Raw genomic sequence first — 22233 nt, forward strand, 5'->3', positions numbered from 1 at the left:
CATAATTAAATAGATGATTCAGACCAGAACTTATTTCACCAAAAATGCCAAATAATTGTGGCAGAAGCAAACTTTGATGCTTAACTTATGTGAATGATGCCTCTGCCTAAAATTTTGTTATATGAAATTGCAACGTTCTGGCCACAGACTAACAAAGTAATTCTGACTTTCCAAAATTATATTCTTCTGACGCTAGGAAAAAGAAACTTCAAATTGGAAAAAGCCAGGACACTTATACATTAAAAATGACAGGATGAGAAAGAAGGAGGATTGTGCTTTTCCAAATGTCAAAATTTGAAATGCTAATAAAATCCAATAAATAGGATATTTACCATGGCTACAACGACTAGCAAAGGTTAGTGTGGACAAGGCCTAGAAACCATGGAAGGTTCTGAAGGACAACAATGAGAATGCCAACCCTGGAAGAGTTTTAATCTCGCTGGCATGTGCACCAGTCATGGAGCATCTTTCATAGGCTGAGCCCAACTGTAATCATCAATTAGAAGAGGTTTTTTTAATATACATATTTCATTACTGTGCTGCCTATTTATTTATTTATTTATTTTGCGTAGCAGAAGTTACTTTTGAATGAAAGTGAAAAAACTGTTTTTACATGATTTAACTCCAACAGTTTGAGTCAGATGACAGAATGCTCAGACACAAACAGGACCTGTCTCTACACATCTTAGACAGAGAGCAGAATATTCAAACATGTGTATCTTGCACTTAATTTAAACTGCGTGCTTGGTTACCTATCTCTTTGGCAATTCAGTATAAAGTTTTATTACTGTGAAATAGAATAGGGTAGGGATTTATGTCACACAAAAATGAATTTCCATGGATGGGAACACACATGAAATAATTTAGGTAAGCAGTATGTCAAATGAAAATTTAAGATGTTAGAGCTGGTGGTGCAAAGGGAGGAAGCAAAGAGGAGGTTTGTGTAATAGATGATAAATATATCACCAGGGAAAGAAAAAGGACTGCAGTTGCTATAGGAAGTTATTACTAATGTTGAAGAATTGTGGAAAACATTGAAAAATGAATTTTAAGACCAAGAAATCAAAGCAACTGATTAGATGAAGGGACATCTCATTTTAATGTCAGCATAACACTTAAAATAAATGGGAGCCTTTATAGTTATATCCAGGAATGAATGAAAACTGTGGGCCTAGAGGGGCACCTGGGCGGCTCTGTCAGTTAAGCTTCTGATTCTTGATTTAGGCCCAAGTCATGCACGATTTCAGGGTTTGTGGGTTCGAACCTCTCATCAGGCTCTGAGCTGGGAGCACAGAGCCTGCTTGGGATTCTCTCTCTTTCTCCCTTTCTCTCTGCGCCTCCCCCACTCATGCTCGCATGCGCACACACACGCACCCACTCTCTCTCTCTCAAAATAAATATATAAACATTTAAAAAAATGAAAACCATGGGCCTAGAGTTTTTGCAGCTCTAGCCATTAGGGACATTCTTTAACTCTTTTTTTTTTTTTTTGCAAAGGTTACCAAAGGAATGGGAATGAGCAAAGCTCCTGTCACCTCTGCAAAAAATTCTTCCTTTCATTGATTCAATTTTGTTTCAAAGCAGTCCCAATTTGAGAAATGGAATGTGAGACTAACACTAATCGTTCCCTGCAGATTTGTAGTGTAACTCAGGTGTGATAGAAGGGTATGAAAATCTCCTTTTTGTCATTCCATACTTCTTGCCAGTTTCATATGTTTATGTGAAGTAACTTATAGTAATGACTGTAATTAGCTAATTTAGATAAGGAACAGAGGAGAAGGATATGGAAAGTTTAAAGTGTCTAAATTGATGTCATCTGCTGAGAGAGGGAAAACGGGAAAAGGAAGAAGAGGTTTTCCAAGAAAGGCAAATAATGCCTTTGATTTGGGACTTGCATTTAAGTCTGCTGCAAGATGTTTAGATCTTCTCAAAATTTCAAGGAGGCCATAGACAATCCAGGTCTGGAGCTCCAGAGAAAGTTCTGGTGGTGGCAGAGATTTGGGACTTACTTGTCAGGAGGTGGTAGGTGTGGCTGTAAGACTGGATGGCAGGGAGGACTCTAGGAGTTGTGAGGAGAAAACTCCAGGCAGAATACAAGGAAACCCAGTCTCAAGGAGTGGACAAGAAAGTGAAGCCAAAGAAAAGACAAGAGAGGACTGTCAGTGCCAGAGAGTGAGAAAACGAGGCCAGCATTGAGGAAACCAAGGGTGAGGTGTTCCAGGGAGGGGCTGTGGTAAGGCCAACCGAAAATAAAACAGAAAATGTCCAAGGAATTTGGCTCAAAAAGGTCAATACTGACACTGAGAGTAAAGTACCAAAAGTTCAGTGATCTGCTTGAGATAATAGTTTATAGCCATAATTTCATAAGGGGTAGTGGTGGTAGACATCACATTTTTTTAAATCCCTTAGTTCTCATATTTCTCAATTTATCTCTTCACTTATCCCTCCCTTTAGTATTGTTTTAACTTTGCAAAATATTTAATTTGCACTGTATTTGGGGGAGCTAAGTTATTAGGAAGGCAGTATACAAAATATATTAAAAGGTTATGGATGTCATACTTCTATCTCTCCACCAGAAAAACTCATCATCTCTACCTTCTACCTAAATAGGACAAGACAAAAAAACTAGGATGTTTTTTACCACCTCCGATAATTTCCAAACTATATTGTATTCAACATTTTCTCAACTAGAGTTTCATGGAGGATGAGAAAGTGAAAAAAGCGTGTACTGTCCCCGACGGTCTTACACACCAGTAAAGAATTCATTCCGTGGTGAAAACATGGTCTAAGAAACATGAATAAAGTGTCTTGGAGGGAGAGCCAATCTCTGGTGTAGAGGGGGTCTTAGTTAAGGTAATGTTGGTTTTTATAATACATAAACCTCCAAATTTCAGTGGCTAAATATAATAGAAGTTTCTCTTTTACTCGTGTAAAGGGTGCTCAGGGACCCAGGCTGGCAGAGGCTCCATCATCTTCAGCACATAGCTTCCAAGGTCACCTTGGGTGTGACTTCCAGTCAGAAGACTGGTAAAGAGAAACAGCAATGATTACACAGGAATGTTGTTGGGCCAGGGCTGGAGCAGCTCCTGTCACTTCTGTTGACACCCACTGGCCAGAATTTGGTCACCTGCTGCAAGGAGAGCTGGGCAATGGAGTTGAGCTCTGTGCCCAAGAGAAAAGACAAAGTGCTTTTTTAATATTAGCCAGTGACTTCCCAGGGTCAGGGAGGGTCTCCAGGGTGGGATTTAGACTTTGAGATTATGGGGGAGTCCATGGAAAAGTGATGCAGAATGGGAAAAGGGGGGGTTGGAAGAAGGATGTGTTCCAACTTCACCTGCATGGGTAGGGTCCACAGTGGCAGTAGGGACATGTTAGATTTCAACATAAGCTCCTTCACAACCCATTGTTCTCTGATCTGAGCAAATTCATTTATTAAAGAGAAGAAAATATGTAATGCATACTAATTTACTTCACTGGATATTAAACCTGAAAGCAGAGAGGAATCATAGGTTATCTCCTTAAAACTCATTTTAAAGGTAAGGAAGAGGAGGCGAGTGAGGCCAAACCCTCTGGGTCTCATCCTCTGAGGCATTGTCGGAACCAGAGTAAAACCCAGGTGTCAGCTGCCATTCCAGAGCTCTTTCAGTGAGGGAGGTACAAGTTGTAGCATTTTTGCAGGGGAGGAGCAAGGGTTAAGTTCCAATCACCACGATTATGTAGAAATAACCATGGAGCTTCATCATAAATTGTTTCTGTCATCGTATTTTAAATTCTACTGCCAAACTAAAGGAAGTCAGCTAGTACTGATGTAAAATCTCTTCTGTGCTAATCAGGATAGTCCATATTTACTCCTTACGAAAAAAAAATCTTTCTTTTTTATTCTGATGGCTAGTATATATGTTCTCTTCTTCTTATATCTCATGTAGATCTTTAACAGTCCAAATATACAGACCAAGTGTGGATGAAATCAGCATGTTTAATGATAGTTTTGTACCTAATTTTAAAAGAAAAAGGGAACCTAAGGTTAGTGGTAAGTGAGTCGGATGGCTATAATTGAGTTTGTGTTGCTTTCATTGTTATAAAATTTTAATTGGTATCAATGCTTCAATGTATATCAAAATGCGTGTCACAGCTTTTGTACAAAAATACAATTGACTCTAGAACATATTTTCTTAAGCGAGAATGATAAATTATCTCAGAACTTGTGATTCTTTACTTTTAAAAATCATAAGGTCAGTTCTTTAATTAAAAGATAAAGAAAAGTGCTCAGTGTCCATGTAGTCAAATCACTCATATCAGAATAATCTGGTAACCAAAAAAAAAAAAAAGATAAAGAAAAAAGTTATGAAGGGAGGAATTCAATCTATTTTCAGAAGAATTTGCCTCAGAATGACTTCTTTTATGTTCTCATAAGATCCGCTTCTCGAAGTCTCCCTTTCAGTGCACGAAAATGGAAATGATACCGGGTACAACAAAGAATTTGTCCTAAATTTACTCATGTCAGTTTCAGTCATGAGGCTTAATTATGTTTTTCTATTAAATAATAGGTCTCTTCTACATAAACATTATTTTTTCCAGAATAATTAGCATGAATATATGATCACCCTCTATATAGAAAATTAGAGGCAGAGAGAGAGAGGTGTATAGAGATATAAAATACTCAATTGGAACTACTGGTAAATATATATTAAGTGTACAGAATACAGCTATGTGTTACCCATCCAGCCTGTTTGACAGTCTTCTCCATGTGTTTCTACAGAGGTAGATTAGACCACTACCTTTTATATCTTTGAGATTATGGCAAGGTATTACAAAGACTGTTAGATAATGAAATACAGCTGAACATTTATAAACACCAGATCTGAGAATGTTTGTTGATGGAAGTTTCAAGATCCAGCTGTATCTGGGTATGTGAGTATGTGATGACAGTACTCTACAGACCTTGATATTAAAGGGCTTCCTTCTCACTGCAGCCCTGTGAAGTAATGTGGATATTGTCTTATCCACCCAATGTATTGACAGAGAGAAGAGGCTTATTGATAAACCCATACTGGCTTGAGTGGCAGAAACATTCTATTTCCCATGTAAAAATTACCCTCCTGTGAAGCTCCAATCAGATTTTTGGACCTGCCATCTAGTGGCCACTGCAGTAACAAGGCAATCATAACATTTTGGTCTTCCTTTGAATACTGGAGTTTAAATGTAGCTCATCTGCAGATAAATAGGGGGGCGTTCCAGCCATTAAACACAGTCCCCTCTTTTTTCCTTAGACATACTGCCATTTTAATAGAGCAGCTTCAAGCAGAACATTTGTTATACTCACAGGAAAACAGATTTTTCACACAAAATGTATACTTCCCACCTGAAATTTAAGAAAGTAAGAGATTGAGAGGAGAGGAGAGGAGAGGAGAGGAGAGGAGAGGAGAGGAGAGGAAAGGAGAGGAGAGGAGAGGAGAGGGGAGAAGGAGGAAGAAAGAAAGTCTTCCATTATTGAAAAGAGATGTGGAGCACTGCAGGAAAAGGGGGGGGAGGGAAGCTGGAGAGCAGGCACATATTCTGTCAAGTAGTTCTACTTGTGAGACTAATTCTTACAAACTGTGCACCCAGCAGAGTAAACCTCTTATTTTGCTGCTTTTGCTCTGATCCCCCACATAGCTGTAATGTTCTACTTGTTTTTCCCTGTCCTATAAACCACATAGGCATTTGATATGATACATAATGTTGGCAAAGGAACAATTTACAAATGACTTAAGTAGGTAATTATTTATTAGAATATTAGTCTATAGACGTCTATGTTACTGTAGCAAAACCTGGTAAGAGGTTAGTTTTGTTTCAGTGTTTCTATTATAATCCCTGTTTATTAGTTTTCCTTTTTCCAGGGACTTATGAGTGGAATGTAAAAATGCACAGTGGGCTATTATTATTATTTATTTGTCAAAGAAACATGAATATACAGAGCAAAGGCCAGTTTGTGAACTATGCCAGACAGTCTCTAGCCCCAAAGACCTCACAATACAACTCTTAAGCAGGTCCCAAAAAATTCAAGACAGAATGAAAACAGATGGATGAATGATACTTATTCAATATCTTAAATATAGAACTCAGTGGTGCAGGTGCATCTTCAGATGTTATTTGAAAGAAGAGACAGAATATCTTGGCATTGTGTCATTTATTCATAAATATTATAAATTTTATATTATTTGAGAAACTACTCTAAATATACAGGGTGGTTTGAAAGAAGGTGTGAAAGCTGATTCCCTCAAATGAGACAAAGGGCAAATCGAGTTAAAAGCAGGGACTGAACATAGTTAGAAAAAGTGGAGGAGAACCAGACCAAGGATGGAGCCAAGGAAAAATAAACCCCAAGGGGATACATAAAGTTTGATGAAAAAGAATTGCAAGGATTTTTTTTGAACGAAAGAATCAAATCCACCAAGAAAGATGATCTTGGCAGCTATGTCCTGAATATACTAAAATTGCCAAGAAACTCCAGGAACAATAATGGCAGAGATAATGATTTAGTTATGGAAATTGCAATGCAAGGGTGTAGAATTCTGTGTGGTGGACAGAGGGTCTGGTTTTGGACACAGTATCTGTATAGCAGGAAGAATGGTCAGATATAGCTAAAAGCAGAATAAAAGGTGAGACAGGAGTCAGGTTTGTCAGATTGTTGAGGAAGACAGAAGTCAGTAAAACTGTCCAATGAAGCCATGGTATTTTTTTTGAACATCCATTATCTGGTCCTACATTGTTAGTTATTAGGGAGTGAACTATAGATATAAGTCAGGATCCCTAAGCCAAAAAATGATGCTATGTTCCAAGTGAGAAGATAAGACTGACATTGACACACCTACATCAATTAGAAAAAATAAGGCAGTTGATGTTATTAGTCATAGCAGAATTTTCTGGAAGGGAGAAATAAGCTGACCTTAGAGTAATCCTGGAAAAGCCATCCAAGTGATGAGACCCAAGCTGAGACTTGAAGAATGGTGTGTGGGGAACCGACATTAAAAACAGGGAGAAATATGATGACATCGTGAGGATAGAAATCAACAGGGTGTTTTGGGGAAGCTGTAAAATGCCATTGGTGGGTGGAATGGATGGTTTGAGCTGAAGAGTAAGGAGAAACAAGTTAGGATGGTAAAGTGAGGCCAGTGTGTGAAACGGAGACGATCAGAATTCCTCAGCATGTGATAGGGTCACTGATGAATTCATTCCAGAAATATTTTTTGATGGTATATTATGTTTCAGGCACAAAATAGACAAGGCTTTTCTCCTTTTGAACTTCCATTCTGATGAGGGAAATTAGAACCTCCCTCCAGCAAAAGGCAAGCAAATAAATGAACAAGATAATTTCAGAGAGTCATCAGTGCCATGAAGAACATTAAACTGAGTGGTAGAAAAGAGAATCACTGGCAGGAGTAGTGATGGCCCAAAATGGAGAGAAAAGGGTAAATATTTGAAAGTAGAAATTCTTAGGACTTGGATATAATTTGAAGAGAATGCACAAAGGGACGTCACAGGTGATTTATAGCTATGTAGGCAGGGAAATTAAGAGTTAGCTAATGCCAGTCATATAAACTGGGAAGATGGAAAGAGAGAAAGGAAAACTTGGGGAGGTGGTAAGAAAGCTCTCTGGCCCCATAATCCCTCCTTGTTGCAGTGACCCACTAAAGCCTTGGCTGCCACCCTCAATTTCTTAAGGATTTTTGTCACTGGCTCACTGACCTCTTTTTATTTCCACCTTATGATAGTTCTTGGTCATTTTTGTGTTTAAATATATAATCTTTCCCAACACCTTGCATCTCAATTCCTTGATTGTCTTATGATCTGTCCTCCACCTTACTGTAGCTATCCACTTATATGGTTACACTTGTGGCATTTTAATTACTAATAATTACAACTTTTCCATAATCTCAATTTCAAGCATCCTCTCTTCAACCACCACCTAATATTTTTGCAATCCCGCTTATTACAACAACTCCTGAACCTTCTATGACCTCTTATTCATTGATTCCACCCTTAGCCCCTCATATTCTCACTTCCTTATATAGTTTAGATTCCTTGGACAACAATTTTAATCTTTTCCTTGCATATGCCCTTAACTTCTTTCATCTTCTCTTCACTGACCTCTCCTGGCAAATCTCCACCATAGTGATCATCTGCAGTTCCATACCTATTCCAGGCCTGATGCCAGCTAACAGTGGCTGGAGAAAAATACACAAGTAACCTGATGACTCTCACTGTAAACTCCTGATCACTCCAAGAGGCTCTTAGATCTGCCCTGCAACCATATTACACTTCCCTATCCATTCTCTTCCCCGTATTTCCACAAGAGCATTTCCTGTCTTTCCCCTCTCTCAAACCTCCAACATTTCCTTCCCTATTCTTACTCTCAACTTATGACCCTCCTTCCTACTTCACTGAGAAAATAGAAACAGTCAAAAAAGAACTTGCGTGAACACTGGCTCTCCAGCACACCTACCCTCCCATCTGCAGGCATGCCCACACACTGCTTCCTCCCCAATAACTGTGGATAATCCCTGTGCATTCTCGTCTCAGTCCACCCTCACTGTGCATTCAATCCCACCCTGTTCGCACACACTCGTGAACAGTACCCTTGAAAGATACCCCTGCTTTCTCTTACTTTACCAATTTGTTCCTATCTTCTAAATCTTTCCTGTAGCCCTCAAACATGTCATAATTTCTCTCATTCTAAAAAACTCTTTTTTAACCCACAATCCCTGCCAGCTACCATCCCATTCCTTTGAGTCCCACTATACCAAAGCTTCTCAAGAAATGCCTCCAATAACTACAGACACTCTCCTGTTCTATGCTCTAATTCTCTCTTGATCTTTCTCTCATTAATGTTTGCACCCACCACTAGGATCACCAGTAATTTCCAAGTTGCCAAGTCCTTTAATTCAGTCTTGTCTTTCCCCCATCTGCCAGGATTGTTTTCTATGGCTCCTTATTCTTTCACATTAAAACACTTTCTTCACTTGGTTGGCTTTCAGTCTCCCACACTCACTTGATTTTCGTCCTACCTCAGTGGCCATTCTTTCTCAGTCTCCTTTGCTGGTGTATTCTCATTTCTGAAACATGTAAACATTGGAGGGACCTAGAGCTCAATCCCTGAACCTCCTGTCTTTATCTCCATTCACTTCCTTCATTGTCACACCCAAGCTTGTGGTTCCAGCCAGTACCTCTAGTCCAGGCCTAAATTCTAGGTCCACATGTTCAGCTGCCTCCTCGACAGCTCCATTGTGAATCTAATGGACATTAGAGACCTACCATCCCCAAGTGGAATTCCTTATTTTACTCAGCAAATACAGTTTTCCCCGCCTTGATAAACAGTACCTCATCCTTAGAGTTGCTAAACCCAAAGGTTTATTTCTCTCCCAGTTTTTTATTTCCATCACAAATTCAACTTTAGCAACGAATTCTGCAGATCTTCAAAATACATTCAGAATCTTAACCACTTCCTATCCTCACCGCTCCTACTACTATCACCTTTTAACCTGGATTATTGCGGTAGCCTCCTAGTTATCTTCCCTGTTTGTGGCCTTGCCACGTATAGTCTATTCACAAAATGGTAGCCAGAGTGGTTCTTTGTAATGTAGGTAAGGCCATTTAAGTCAGCCCAAATCACTGCTCTGCTCAGAACTCTCTCAAAGGAATCCATCTACTCAAAGGAAAAGCCAAGGCCTTTACAGTAGTCCAGAAGGCACTATACATTGTTTTCCCTATTTTCCATGTCCTTATTGAGCACCTGATCCCTCACACACTCCTCTCAAGCTTCACTGAGAAGCTTTGCTTCCTTTCTCTTCATAGCATTTATTCTGTTCAGATATAGGTTTTATTTATATATTTATTTCCCCTTGCCACGGAATATAAGCCCAATGATTGCAGGGTTTTGTTGTATGGTTTTGGGTTGTTGGGTGTTTTTTTTTTTTTTTTTTTTTGTCTATTTTCTACTTTAAGAAATCCCCAGTGTCTACAACAGTGCCTGGCCTATAAAGGGTATTCAGTAAATATTTGCTGGATGAATGAAGAAAGAATGAGTGCTTCTTTCCCTGAGTTTGCAGATGTTTTTATTAAATACAAAACTTAATATTGTGGCATGGGCCCCATGATTCTCCATGGCAAAATTTTCAGATTCTTCAAAATTAATTTTGAAAGTAAGTGTACTTTGTGCAGGTTTATCCAGAATATTAGATAGGCCACTATTTCTGTTTAGCACCCAAAGCAGCAACATCTAAAGTACTTTTCTTTTTCATTTGGTAAATGTTTATCAGGGAATATGAGCATTCTAGACACAGGTAGTGACATGTGCAGAGGCTCAGAAAAATAAAGAGAACATAGTACAGTGGACTGTTACCATATCACAAGTGACAGACAACAGAGGCCTGAGCTAATGTGGTACAGCGAAAACAAGAGACCTAGAAATGTGAGAAACATCAATAAGTAAAAGGTCACCAGAATGAAGAAACTGGGTTGATGGGGAAAATAAAATACTGCCTATCCTTATCAGGCTATAAAGTGGAAAGTGGTTATAAAAGAGGTAGGTAAGAGTGGAATTGGAACTTAGAAGACATGAGTTGTAAAAATCCCTTTGTAGGATATGGACTTAGAATCCCTCATTGTTATAGTTACTACAAAAATATTCAGTGTGTTCATTGGTGACTTTGTTAGAATCATTCTGGAAGGTATTCCCAGATGAGACCCTAACTTTCATTCTTCCAACTGCCTGACTGACAGCTGAAATAGTTTGAGTTTCCATATTTTCTACCTAGTGGCCTCACCCTTCCTTAAAGTTTTTTTTTTCTTATTTTATACTGAAATTACTAGACTGATAGAGTATTATATATACACACACACACACACACACACACACACAATAGTTTTAAATCCAATTAACTGTAAATATTGCTTTCTATGCACAAAAACTTCCCTCAGTTATTAAAAGAAATTACATTAGAATTACAAATCTGATGATTATTTGAGGGGTGATGAAAAAGCAACAGATGGTTCCCAGGTATGGGGCTTGGGCATATGGGTGAATGGTGATGCTATTTGTTCACATAGAGAACAGAAGAAGAGAAACTTTAAGGGAGAAGATGAGTCAGCTTTGGCCGTATTGAAATATCCAACTGGAATTTTCCAGTAGGTCATTTGCTATAGAGGACCAGAGGTCAGGAGAGAACTAATGGCTTAAAATACAGATTTGAAAGATATTAACATATTGATGTTAATTCAGACTGGGAGACATGGATGTCTAATGGGCAATGGACATAATTGTGTGAAGTATGTGGAATAAACATAGACAGATGTGACCTGGACATTAAGGAACTTCTGATCACTTATCTGACATTTTCCTAGACTAATTTCCTCTTAAATTCACTCCTACTCATCCCCTATACCAGCCCACATCCTGTCCCAGCCTTCTTATTTAAAAACGTCTACAATTCAACACCTGGACTCTTTACATTGCATACATGCCTGATAGCTGTAAAAATGCATACCTCAAAATTGTATGCAAAGAAAAAGAACATGCATGAATTCACACCATTCGTGAACTCTAAGCTCTCATTATTTTAAAAAACTATGGAATGAACATATTTGCATGGTGAACAATGTCCCCTAATTTACGTATTCTCTAAGAGTTTTTGTCCGATTTTCTTTGGCATGGATCAAATTCATCTGTCATAACACAAACCATTGGGATATTTAAGGAGACCTCTGTTAAAAAATGAGAGGGTGGTCATCTTTTTCTGGTTTTCTTTCCATTTGCAGTGAAGGAAACAGAGGCACTTAGAACTTCAGTTACTCCCTGAGGACCAGTCTCTCTGTAAGTCACTCATCCTATAGAAATATAACTTCCAATTTCATTGTGCTCTTAGATTACTTATTTTTTCCTTGGCTTGAATTATCTAAACATGTTTTGTGGCCATACCACTTTTGTCACCTCTATACCTTGGTACCTCTATACCTTGGTTCATTTATTTACCTTTTTATTTTAGAATATTTTGTATCTGTTCTTTCTCCTCATAGTTGAAATTTTCCTGACAGAGACAGCCTTTGAATGGAAAGTGTATGTTGGTCTTATAGTAGTAGTTGTAATCTCTGTTGTCCCGAATTTCTAGAATCTGTGATTGTCAGGGACTTCTCTTTGCTGTGCCTCTTTATTGGCAGTCTCACTTTCTTTCTTGTGTCTTATCTTTATCCCTCCAAAAAAGCTTCTGTGAAATGTGTCTTCCCCACCAATCTTAGTGCTACACTGTTAGTGTATGCAGTCTCTATGGTAACTGGGACACATGCCACAATACCAAGATTACTGGAGCAACCATCAGAGTTGGGAAATCGGCACATGTACTCCTTTGGCACCATGGAAGTTTCCCCATTAAAACTAGAATCAGATAGTACTATTTTAATATGCAGGGCAAGGAAGGAAACAGAGGAAATGCTATAAACTCAGTCTTCCTACAGGCACATTATTGGGTTTTGTTGGAATTCATGAAGTTGATCTTATGAATAAAGCTAGACTGGTGCAAAGCTTCTGACTAGATACAGATAAACTGGTTGAGTTAGGGGAAGACATTCCTTTTTCTTAGGGATACATGAGTAGTCTGTAAACAAGCTAATTTTACTGAAAGCGGGATATATTCTTAGGTAAACTCAGGGAAATTACCAATAAGCTATAAAAATTATTCACTGCCATTGTAGAGACAGACTTTTCTAGATGATTTCCCCAGCAAATGCATATTGACCCATGAGGGCAAAAGGCAAAATGGCTGTCTCCCAAAGTGCATTAGGGTGGAGGCAATTCTTTTGGGAAGAAGGAAGGAGAATGAAGTAAGAAATCTCTTTTGGTTGCTTCCTCTAGGACTCAACTTCCTCTCAAATATATTGGAGGATTGTACTTCCAGGTATAACCCAATAGAAACAAAGGGCCTAAAGCAGCATTTTACAACCTTGGCTCTGTTAACATTTAGGGACTGATAAATCTTTGTTGTACAGAACCGTCCTGCACATTGTAAGTTGTTTAGTAGCATCCATGACCTCTACCCACTAGATGTCAGTGGCAACTTCTTCAGTCTTGACAACCCAAAATGTCTCTAGATATTGCCGAACGTACCCTGGTGGGGACAAAAATTGCCCCAGGGTAAGAACCACTGGCCTAGAGCAAGATGTAGCCTGGGTAAGAAAAGAGAGTTGGAAAATTCCTGCAAAGTCCCAGAATATTCATTCAGTTGGTCTTTCAGCACATGATTGCTGAATCTCGACTATCTTGCAGGCACTCTTCTCTGTATCAGGGATGCCATCATGAACAAACAACACCCTGATCTCGTGGAGCTTACATTCTAGTAGATGTGTGCCACATGTTCCTAACCAGCTGGATCCCTTTCCCTCTACACAGCCTAATAGCAAATGCTTTAAGCCAAGTGGAGGCCAAGAAAAGAAAAACCAAGTTCATATTTGAAGACTCTTTCTCAGTTTATGAACCTCAAAAACAGCACTGATTTAAAAATGAAACTTGGCAAGTGATTAGTTCATATGTTTTAGTTTATAATATGTTTTAATCATTTGGGGTGTTTTCAAAACAAATGGTGAGATTAGGGGGTTTTTTTTCCTTCTATTTTTGGCCTCTTTCCTCTGGAGGGCCCTTCTCTTGTTTTAGTTTTGGTGTTCTTAGTATATTTGAAGAATGCTTTTAAGTGTTTGAAATGTGTGCACGTGGATGAAAGGAGATGAGGAAGAAAAAACATAAGACTTTGCCATCCCTGCTCAAACAAATACCCCTACCCCAAACCCAAAGCAGTGTTTAGGCATTGCTTCCTCAAGGAAGCCTTCTCACAAAACCCTCATGGCAAAGTCCCCCATCCCAGGCGTCCTCCTAACACTTCTCTTTTATCCTTATCATCATTGAAATTAAGGACTGGACTATGATATTAGTTGTTCAGATGTTTCCCTGTAGATTAGAATCTCAGTGTGGCTCAGCACCATGCCTGCTCTACCCACAGTTCCACTATCTTCAGCACAGGGGCTGGCACACAGTAAATGCTTAAGAAATATGTGTTGACTGACTGAGAAACACAGCTTTTGAGGTGGAGCCCTCCCCAAACACTTCCAACCTGTGCACTGCCTATAGATTACCCTGCCCCCACTATCAGACTTTATTGTGTTGATCATTATTTTGTAGACTCGAAAGTAGCATGCAAATTCCTAAAATCATACTTAAATCAGAAAGTCTAGGGAACAGCTTAAGTTCATTAATCTTAGGGATATTTCAGGATTATTTAGAGATTTCAGGAATGTAAGAAAAAGAACAGGGCATGGTATTTAGGAATATTTTAAAGTATTACTGATGCCCTGAGCATTGTTGAAGAATTAGAAGGATAAGTGTGTATAATTGTCAGTGTGGGGCACAGAGAGAAATTATGTAATTTATTTACTAGTTTTCTTGGTTGATGTCTGTTTCTCCCACTAGAATTTAAGCTCCAGGAAGGTGGAGAATTTGTCCTACCAATAACTTTATCCTCTTGGTCCAGAATGGTATTTGATGCATAGTAAGTATTCAGGAAATATTTGTCAAATGAGTAAGTGGAAAGCATTCATTCAATCAATCCTATGTTGATTGATATATTAATTGCTTAATATTAAGCAGGAACTGGGATGCCTGGGGGGCTCAGTCAGTTAAGGGTCCAACTCTTGATTTTGGCTCAGGTCTTGATTTTGGCTCATAATCAGTGAGATCAAGCCCCACATCAGGCTCAGTGCTGACAGTGCAGAGCCTGCTTAGGATTCTCTTTCTCTGCCTCTCTCTCTCCCTCTCTCAAAATAAATAAATAAACTTTTTAAAAAAGAAAATGCAGGAACATGATAAAATTCTCATTCATTTATTCAACAAATATATCTTGATGGCATGCATCCTAACACCCTAGAGCATGTCTAGGACATAGTAGGCACTCAGTATTTGATAAGTGAATGAGATAATGAGTATTCACATGTACTCAAAAATGATTCATTTACTAAGCATATTCATTTACTAGAGCTGCCATAACAAAGTGCCATAAGTTGGGTGGCTTAAACAATAGAAATTTATGTCTCACAGTTGTAGAAGCTGGACACCTAGTTAGTCCACATAGTTAGTCCCATCTGAGGGCTCTAAGGAGAATCTGTACCATGGATCTCTCCTAACTTCTTGTGGTTTGCTGGCAGTCTTTGGTATTTTCTTTCTTTCTTTCTTTCTTTTTTTTTTTTTTTTTTTTTTTTTTTTTTGCTTCTAGAAACATCACCCTGATCTCTGCCTTCATCTTTGCATGGTGTTCTCTCTGTGTTCATGTCTGAGTCCAAATTTCCCCTTTTATAAGGACCCCAGTCATATTAGATTACTCCGGTATTACCTGATCTTAACTTTATTAATCACATCTGCAATGACCTTATTCCCAAATATAGTCGTGTTCTGTGGTACAAGGGGGCAGAATTTAAATATAGTGTCATAATACTAAAATAACAAATCTTAAGGTAGTACTATTTTGATAGTTAATTTCTATTTTGAAAACATCAACTTCTCAAAATAACATCTAGTTTCATGAGTCTGTATGGAAACTGATATGGTGATATTAACAGCATTTACTATATTACACAAAAACTTGTGTGTTTATAATATAGAGGGGGAACGTGAAGAAAGTCCAAGAGGCATGAATGTACATAGCACATTTTGTTGAATAATCTGTGACCAACAATGGGTTTTGTGGGGAAGACTGCTAAAGATTCAGAAGGAAATTGTATAGGAATCAAAGGCATTTGGTCTTTATTTTACAGACATCAAGGAACCAGCACAGAATTCAAAACTTTTCGAACTATAGAAGGGTATAAAATGGGTGAATTGTATGTAAATTATTCATCAATGAACCTGACTTTAAAAAGAAAGAAATAAAACGATGAGGTTAAAGAATGGACTTTGAAAACTAGCAATTCAGAGGTTTTTGGTGACCTTGACAGTTTAATTAGAAACAGCTAAAGAAACCAGATTTTAATGCATTGAGGAATAAATGTGGGTTTTAGGAAGCTTGAAGGTGGTACAAGAAGGGAAAGATGTTGTCCACAGAAGATGGTTTGTTATTTGCTGGTTTGTTATGGCTTTTATTATTTGTTTTAGATGAGGGCAGCTGAAGCATGTTGGCAGGCAATAAACAAAATGGAAAAAAACAGAAGAAAGGAGTAATTAATATAATGACATCCTGGAGCAGGTTGTAAGTAGTAGACAGAAAGGTCTCTGAGATGTTATGGATGGGTTCTGAGAGAGATGGAAGGATGAGATGCAATTTGATGACTTCTGTTTCTCTTTGAAAAAAGATACAAGGTTAGTTGAGAATGAAGAGTAGGAGGTAAGTTATAAGGAGTTAATTAGAGTGATAAATGGAAGCCAGGGAATAAAAAAGGAAAATTACTGGGAACAATAAAAGAACTGTAACAGTTCTGAAACACCAGCTGGAAACCAGGACTCTGGAGAGGCCCCAAGCTGTACAATTTGGGAAGTCTTCTCCAGCATTGTTCAGCAGCCTGAGAGCTGAGAACACACATGAGCAGGTTCATCTGGGCTCAAGAACTAGCCAGGTACATTTGAGAACCATGGATGAGGTGCTTTAAAGTTAACAACCTTGAGGGTCCCGGATGGTAGAGAAGAAATTGGAGATTAATAATCTGGGGAAAAAAAAGAGAGAAAAAGCGAAAATTGAAAACTCTTTGGTAAGAAGGTAGAGTACTTGTTTTGTGCAACCATGTTTTCTAGAAGCTTGCCCCTACCACACTTATCTTTTGACACCGGTCAGAGAGAAACCACAGAAAGCAGAATGAATACTTTGGAGGGCATAGACTGGACCCAGAAAAAGCCTGCAGGTTAAGATTTCATTCCCAACTTCGCCAATGATTTAAAGTAACTTAATGTTTTGCCATCATGACCACCATTGTTGCAATTTGCAGATCCTTAGGGAATGCGTGTTACTTGTGTATATGAAAGTAGAATAAATGGGGCAATGGTGATAAATGACAAGAGGCAAATATTTTTACTTTTTTGCCCCTGGTTCCAAAAATGTACTGATGTTTCCTTAAAGCATGCTCATTTATTTCTCTCATTCCAAGATTCTCTATTCTGTTAGTGAGTCTCCAGAGCTGGCACCCTTCTTTTGGCACTCATTCTTCCTTTCTGTGTTTCTTTTTCCTTGTTTCCTCCTGCCTTTAGGCATTAAATGTGGTCATTTGTCTCAGCAACCTTCCCCCAACCAGTGACCAAATAAAGTATTCTCATAAGCTTTATATTGGATTTTTTTCCCCAAAAAGACAAGGCTAAAAAGTTGGTGCTTGGTTAGAGAATACTTTTAGGTAATTCCCATTTGACACTGTACAACTAACCCCTCATGCCCTATGTATTCAGATGAACCTGGGTGTCTCTTTATGGTATTCATAAGGAGACCCCTGTTCCTGTGGGCCCTGTCTCCCTATGTCAGACTGGCGAAGTAACCAACCATGTTATTCACTGTGAGATACCATGCTCTACTTATCCTCTACTTGCTTGAGTGACTATGATGAACATAATACACAGGGTTTAGTAGTTGCCTAAACCTACGAGAATTTTTAAGCTCCTTCTCTTGATATGGTCTATTTGCAAGTTCAAAAAATAATTTGGGTGAGAACTTCAATAGACAACTATGAAGAAGATCCTTTTTTCCTTACAAATATAAATCCTTATAAAATTCCATTTTTTCCTTTTTTTTTCCTTACTCATGACTCTATTAAAGCTCTTTCCAGCACTGCTAAAAACCAGCTGGTCTAGAGATTAATATGACCAGACATACCATGAATTTTTTAAATCTCAAAAGTCCCAGTTTCTAGTTCTTGGTCAATCAAATATAGGTTGTATTTTCTTGTACATATGAATGTATAGTATATTATCATAAGTCTTCTCTAAATTCTTTTTTGGTCTGTCTCGTAAAATTGTCCCTACATGCTTCTTTGTTATAAAGAGGCAAATGAACGAAAGCTGACGAACGGGGGAGAGAGAGAAAATGTAGTAATAAAAAGAGAAAGCACGCTAGAGAAGAAGGAAAACCAGTGAGGAGATGGAATGAGTAGTGATTTCCCTTTGCCCCAGTCCCCTAAGAGTGCTTTTTATGTTTGGATATTCCTCTCACCTAGTGCCCCACATGACCTCCTCCTAGCCATTTGTTCTACAAAAATAATGTTTCTACTGCCAGCAAATATCTCCCACCTACCTAACAGGTCGGAATCTCCTGCCCTAGCAGCTTAACATCCTCTCCAGCCCCTTAAGCCACCAATGGCTCTTGGGACCCACTGCCATTCGTTTCTCCCTCCCCCATCCCATGCTGGCATGGAGAGTGTTAATGGCTGATGCATCTCTAAAAAGAACTCTAGAAATAATTTGGTTTTACTTTATTAACATTCAAAATATAAACAGGTAAACTACAAGTTGAATTCATTAATTCTCCCTCTACTATTTAGAAAGATGAAAACTGCATTTTTAAAGAAGGGATTGATTGGTGTCATGTACGTATTTGTTCACTTCTGTTTATGCAAGATAATAAGAGTATTAACATAGATGTAAAACAATGGTATTTATGATTCCATCACCACTGTTTATAATAAAAAGGAAGTATTTGAAAAGAAGTAGGGAGAGAACATTTGCTGTTCTGTACATATATTAAATCCTTCCATTTTTGTTTATTGGGCATATGAGGAAGAAAAAATTTAATAAGTTGAGGAAGAGTTAGTGTCTTTTATCCCATGTTCACTAACATAGTGACCTAAGATAGTGAAGTTTAGAAAAGACTAAAATATGATGGAGGTACTCCTCTATATAAGGACCATAGAGGCCAGAGACATGTGCTCCATTAAATCCTCTCTGAGATGGGGATTACTCGAATAAGACCAGGATCCTCTTTTGTGTGCTGAAATGTTCTATCCTGGAGAGTAGTGAGTGCTGTGTCTGGCAGACCATTGACTCATAATTTGCCTGTAGTTCAAGATATGCTTCCTAGGGGCTGAGGCCCCATTAATTGTTCCAAAAAAAATTCATGTTTCAAATAGGTCTGTAAGGACCCATTTCTAACACTTCAATAGTTGTGGGCAGACTTTTATAATATTTTCTTGGCTGTTTGAGAAAGAAAATGTAGGTGGTGGGGAAGGGGTTTCTTATCTAGGTAAGAAATAGAGTTGATAATATAGACCACAAGGAGGTCGTTCATGAGGCCTCAGTGGATGTCACAGGGCAATTGGAAAGAATGAATAAGGAACAAGGGGAGGTTGTTACATTACCTAACCTGGTGGGCTAATAACTCGTCAGTGGTAATGGAGGTATAACTGTCTAAAGCATACATGAGAGTGAAAGGTCTTTGAGAGCAAGAGTAAAGTCCAATTAGCAGAGTAATTAATAATAGACTCTGAAAAAATATCTGTTAAATTAACGAATTAATACATCCCTCCATGTGGGCAATGCTTTGCATATTCTTCCTTATGTAACCAATTCTCAAGGAAAGTTCAGAAACTTTGTTAGGTTCTCCAGTGAGATAGTTGAATTTTAACAAGGGCATAAAGTCACTGATTTTTATTGATTTATTTGTTTTAATCCCATTCGCATTCCTGTTCTTGTTCACCCATCTAGGCAATCATATTCTCTTGATACTTGGACCACTTTTACATGAAAGTGATGGGAAATGAGGTCAAGAGAGGTAATGAGGGATTGGGTCTCATAGACCACGGTAAGGGCTTCAGAATCCCAAGCATCAGTGAGTCTGAAAAAGCCTGATGGACAGGAGTCTTGGAAATCACAACAACCCTATTGCAGATGAAGCAGTTTCAGCCAAAGACTGGAAGCACAGATATAAGAGTTTGATTTAGGCTATATATCAAATACAAAATTTCTGACCACTGTAGGTAAAACACACACACACACACACACACACACACACACACACAAAACCTGTGCCTCATTGGACCTCCTTGTTGCCTGTTTAATCAGTTTTACCCACCTGACACTCCCGGTTAGCAGCCACACCTACAAGAAGCTTAGGGAACAATATTGAATGTGTTTTAGAACTTCATAAGGTCTTTGGTCCCAAAGCATAGTATTTAAGACACTTCAAATAAGAATTTTAAATGTTAGATAGGTTTCCCCTTGTACTGACTCTCTGCTGTGCTAAGAATTATGGAATTCTTGGGCATTTGCTAGTGTGCACATAAATCACTTTGCAGAGGAAAGAGAGGTTGAAAGTTCACACAAGACGTGCATGCTCTATGACCGAGTCATACCAGAATGAGCCAGTTTGGCACACGGGCTTTTGAGAATGAGAGAGAACTGACCGTTTGCCTAAGATGGGACATCCAGGGGAGGTCATTTTCTTGTCCATTTATGTATAAATCTTTAAAATTCTGAAGTCATAGACTAGTCTAACTGAAGGAAATAGCCAAGAATTTTTCTTATCATGTAGCAGAGATGACAGACTTAAAATCTGATTGCCCTTTCGATAGCTTCTGAAAGAACTAGAACTTGTCTGGCTCCATTTGTCTGACCAAGAACTATTTCCGTGATGTACCCATGAGGGTTTCTAGCAGAACCTCACACTTACTGTCTAAATTAACAATTCTTCTTTCTTCTGCCATGACACAAACCACTCTACACCATACACATGATGTTAAAGATTTTGTTTTTATTTTAGCATGTGGACATATTCTGTAAAAGCGTTTTCAGTTTCATCACGTCGACAAGCTGCTTCCATTAAATCACCCACCATCATCATGTTCACTTTTTTCTTTTTTGAAGAGTTAGAAAACAGTGAGCATCTCTGAGTTTTCGAGGCATTCACTTTGGCAAAAATAAATCTAGAAAAACATGAGCCTATTCCTTGAAATGGAAAAAAAGATGAGTTATATCATTCTTCTCATTGGCCCTTCTCTTGAGGCTCTTAAAGATAAGGAAGGAGGCTAGGTCTTTTTTAGTTTTTCTAGCAAAATGAGACGTTAAAAAAAAATCTGGATAGAGATCAAACTTCTCTACCTCAGTATTTATTATGTATTACTTGTTGTTTAAAATGGAAACTTCAATAAGTTGAATAACATTAAAGGGTTTAATTCAAGCATTTTTGAGCATTTCTGCACCCTCTGATAAGATGTTATTGGGCAATATTTTAGGGTTACACTGCTGTTTTGAATTTGAGCAGATATACCCTAGCTCTCCCATCACTATACAGTTTTTTTTGAGAAGAAAAAAAAAATCATCTGATCATGCTACTGCTGGGTCATTTAAAGCACTGAGTGGATGTGTGAAATGAGGGGAAAAACCCACTCAGTATGGGGTTAATTAGCTCTGTGGAGTTGTGGGTGGGTCACTTCCTCAGGACCAAATCACACAGGAGGAACCACGCATGTGCAGACTTAACAAAATTGAAAGAAAGCTACGAACTCTCAGACTCTGGGGCACAAATTGATGCTTGCCTCTGGAGACAAGAAAGGAATCCTTTTGTAGCACGAGTACTTTGGGCTTCATTGGTGAGAGACGAATGGACTTCCCTTCAAGCGTCTGGTGCAGGCCACTGGCAGACACTGAAAATGAAGCTGCAGTTGAGAAAGCCCTGGCCAATCGGCACTTTTTGAAATCTACCTCTGCTGGACTCTGAAATCATATTGTCTCGCTTGGTTTCTTTAACGCGGCTTACTTGCTAAGTCTCGTCTTGGAAACAACATAATGTCTTCCTGAAAGTACAGACGAATCCTTTCTATTTTCATAATTGTGTTTCACGGACTGCCACAGGTTCCCTGCCTGCTGAGATCAGCTCAGCCCTAGTTTGGCCTGCAGGATCCCTACCAGGTTGTTTACAGTCTAATCCTTTCACGAAGTAGGGGGTGAAAGAGCAGGCAGGAAACATCCTCAATTCCTAGATCATTATTAGGTGAATCAGAAAATTCAGGTATTTACAGGGAAATTTCACAGGCAGAGTGTTCTAGGGAAGAAAGATTTTGTGAAAAAGACTCTTCAAGCATATGCTAACCAAGAGCCGGGGACTGGTGGAGATTGACTGTGAGGAAAGCACCACTGAAGAACATGCTAGTGAAGTTTGAGTGCAAAATATTTATGTTTTCTTCTACTTCTATGTAAATTACTCTGACATCAGTAGGAACAATCCATGAAGTATATGGACAGAAAAATCCCTAAAT

General features: G+C 38.6%; 1 protein-coding gene across 49 annotated transcripts in view; it reads left to right on the top strand.

The window, feature by feature from the left end:
- Positions 1 to 22233, top strand: part of ZBTB20 (zinc finger and BTB domain containing 20) — a 777866-nt gene that overhangs the window by 572290 nt on the left and 183343 nt on the right. For 5 of the 49 annotated variants that reach the window (XM_058732437.1, XM_058732423.1, XM_058732444.1 and 2 more), the window contains one exon: positions 11797 to 11851. The exons of the other annotated variants lie outside the window; for them this stretch is intronic. The gene's annotated coding sequence lies outside the window, so the exon portion shown is untranslated. The remainder of the gene's footprint in view (positions 1 to 11796; positions 11852 to 22233) is intronic. 49 annotated transcript variants of the gene reach the window in all.

The sequence above is a fragment of the Neofelis nebulosa genome, chromosome 5, assembly GCF_028018385.1.
Source record: "Neofelis nebulosa isolate mNeoNeb1 chromosome 5, mNeoNeb1.pri, whole genome shotgun sequence".
Classification (NCBI taxonomy): Eukaryota; Metazoa; Chordata; class Mammalia; order Carnivora; family Felidae; genus Neofelis; species Neofelis nebulosa.